Source organism: Arachis ipaensis, chromosome B08 (assembly GCF_000816755.2).
Source record: "Arachis ipaensis cultivar K30076 chromosome B08, Araip1.1, whole genome shotgun sequence".
Lineage (NCBI taxonomy): Eukaryota > Viridiplantae > Streptophyta > Magnoliopsida > Fabales > Fabaceae > Arachis > Arachis ipaensis.
Window position 1 is genome coordinate 35,799,856 of NC_029792.2, and position 3,758 is coordinate 35,803,613.

Sequence of the window (3,758 nt, forward strand, 5' to 3'; positions counted from 1 at the left end):
TAATACTGGTCGTACCAAATATAGAGATCACGAGCTGCGGAGTTGGTGAGTTGAGTAGATCGGAGATCCTAACTTTGGTGAAAGTAGAATCAGGTCAAAAAGAGGGAAACAACCTGCAAGACACTTCAATACTTAAGTTAACAATGTGTTTAGGTGTTGTTTTATGATTCAGAGTTTATCTGCCGAGTTCCTTCTCTTTTTATCCCTTTAACTCGAGATGACTGTTTCTTTGGGCATTTATTGCCTTTATAACATGCTCTTAATGCCATGATTTGGCAGTTTCATAACTTGGTAGTGTAGCTATTATGTTGTACTTGACGTTATAATAACGTCAGATTCTCATTTAGTTAAGGGTGAGCACGAACCCGAACCAATTAAATTGGTTCTGGAACTAACGGGTAATCGGGTCCAACATGAACCAAACTAATCATTCTCTCTAGTAATTGGTTCGGTAACGGTTCTGGGATGTGGAACCCAAATCAACATGTAGACCCGATCATATATTAATTAAATAAAAAATAAAAATTTAAAAAATATATATATGCCTTTTAATATGTTTGAATTTCAATGTCTTTAGTGTTTAATATGTTTAGATTTTAATGTGTTTAATTTTTAATGTATTTGGTGTTTAACATATTTGGATTATTTCTATTAATGTTACATGTTTATTGTACTTATAGAATTTTTAAGATAAAAATTTCACTTTTTATTTTTTATTTTTTTATGAATTTCTGTTTCATCGGGTACCCAATTATCCGAAACGAACCAATCCGTTTTTAATCGGTTTGGTTTGGTTCGGTGCACACAAAAAACGTAAATCTAAACCAAACCAAACAAATTACAATTCAATTGGTTCGGTTCTAATTTTCTTAGACCTAAACCAACCCGATCCGTGCTCATCCCTATATTTAGTTGTTATTTCATATATCATGATTTGTCTAGAACAGTACCCCAATTCGAGTCTCTTGACTTTATGATTTTGTCAAGAGTATCCGAGTTCATGAGGTCGGATTTAAGTGAGTCCTTAATTTCTTAGGCTCCAAAATTCTAAGGAAACTGTGAAGAAACTATATAGTTTCCTTTAACCGTCTTTGTGCAATTGTAACCTCTCTCAGTTTACGAAATGTCAGGCTATTTATGAATTCTCTCTCTATCAATCAATGTCACATTAATTTCTAATTAACAATCTTCACTTTAACTTTACTTTCCAAAACATTTCCTCTCTTCAAGGAGCCTTCTCCCTTTTGTTCTTCTTTTCCTTCCTTCTTTTTGCTACCATTTCAAAGAAGAAAGGCTAGCTTTTTGTAACTATTTTTTTACGCGAAACGCTTTGTAAAATTTGGTAAGGTTCTAAGGTTCTTTTTGCCTCTTTTCTTCTTTTTGAACCAGTTTGTTAGTGTACATTTCTTACTTCTGTGTTTTGCATTTTGCTTTTCTTTGCTGTCCCATGCATTTCTTTCACGATTCTAGTTATTGCTCCATGCATTTCTTTATGAGATTTTGGTTTTTATGTTTGCCACATTTAATTAGGTTAACATAGTAGGGGTACCACTATCTTAGGTTTTTCTAACTCCATACCAATGATTTTTACATTTCATTTTGTCCCCATTCTACCAATGCCTTTCTGGATTTTCCAGAACTATGGTGAATTTTTGAACTTCATGGGTAGATTTTAGAGTTTTTCAATCCTAAGTAACATAGTGGTGGTACCCTTGTAGGTTTTTTCCGAGATAATGAGGAGAAAAGGTTATAGCAGCTCGTGAACGTGGTGGCGCCGCTAGTCGTCCGAGGCCCCGACCTACCTTAGTTCCTCATATAAACAGTGAGCTCAAAGTGGATATTTACTCTTGGGCCTTCGAAGAGGTTAAGGCTACCCCTTCTACCGTCACTCAAGAGGGGCTTGAGAACTTGCGAGAAGCCATAATTATCTTTAATTTTGACTTGAGCAATTTTTATATCTTTTTGGTTCCTAGACCAGCGGATTGCTTGTGCCATATTAATGAGCATGCTAGTAATACCCCTGACTGGTTATGGATGTATGAGACTGTGTTTTTCCAAGTTGGAATCCGACTTCTCTTTTCTGATTTCCAAGTGAACGTCTTAACTCATACTGGATGCGCTTCTTCTCAACTTCATCCGAATAGTTGGCCATCATTCGCTGTTTTGAACTTTTGTGCTCATTCTTAGATATTGAACCTTCTCTCAGAGACTTTTTCTACTTTTTCACTTTGTTAGTGCCCTTTAGGTCATAAGTTCATGGGTTCATCTTCTTCCGAAGTGTTCCAAATAGACGAATTTTTAATCTTTTTAAAGAGTCTTTGATAGATGAACAAAACCATCGGCTAGGAATTTTATCTCGAAATAAGGTTGGCGTTGTAAGTATAGTTCCAAGCCAACAAGTAATGCTCAGATCAAATAATAAACTCAATACAAAATATAACCGAGAATAGTTAAACCTCGGGTCGTTCTCCCTAGGAATGCAAATGAAATGCTTTCTCTTTCGGTTGTGGGGAAAAATGGGTTTTCAAACAAGAAATGAAAGATTAAAGAAACTAAACAATGAACGAACTAAACAATGATCAAAATTGTAATTTGTGCAAGTAAAGAGAGGATGAGATCAAAACTAGTGAAAATGCTATAAATGCAATGAAAGAGCATTGACTTGGGAATGAGAATCTAAGAATCCTATCATTGCCATAACCACAACTATGATAATTATGATGAGTCAATCTCGCCTAGTCAACCCCAACCATCGAGGAGTAAGTCAAGCAAGCAGAATTGACCTTAATCCATAAGTCCTAACTAACTTACCAAACTAGTTGATAAAAGGCTAGCGTCAATGGAAATAAGAGTCAACTAACTACCCAAGAATTATCACTAAATGTCGGACATTATGACTCTAGTATCCTAGGAACTCAAACCACAAACCAAGGTGGGAAAATCTACTCAAAATCTAAGGTTGGCATTTTCATAAACACCTTGTGTGCATAAAAGTAAAGCATAAGAAATTGTAAAGGAAATTAGAAAACTATACCCAACTATCAACAAAACCAAACATAAACAAGCAATCAAACATAAAGAGAGCATGAAACATAAAATTCATTAATCAAAACTTCAAGAACTCAAAATTGCAATATAAACAAAGTAACTTGAACCAAGGAAATGGAAATGCTTTAACTAAAAGGAAATTGAGATTACTTACAATTAAGGAAGCAAAATGAAAGATCAAAACTTGCTATAAAATGCTACAATGGAAATTGAAATCAAAACCCTAAGAGAGCTTCCTACTCTACACTATTTCCTACTCCTAATTACTATGTAAAACTATGTAAAAATTGCTCCAAATGCTCCCCCCTTTGATAAGTGTTCAAGTCTCCTTTATATATCACTCCAAAATAGCATTTTAGCCTTCCAAAAATGAGCCAAAGGCCTCCAAATTCGTGTAGCACGTGCTTCATTAATGAATTCACGTGCAGGGACCTGTGCGGACACACAGACGCGTGCGTTCGCACACGCAGCTGAAAATCGACCTGTGCGTACACACAGGTGCTCGTGCACACGCACACATGAAAATTCTCGCTTGTGCACGCGCACGCAGGGCTGTGCGCACGCACACTTTGCTGTGTGTGCTTTTCCTTGTTTTCTTCATGTTTTCTCCCTTGTACATGCTTTCCTCCACTTTTGCCCTTCCATTCTTGCCTTCAAGGCCTAAAATCACTCACAAACCATATCACGGCATCGAATGGCACAAAGGTGGG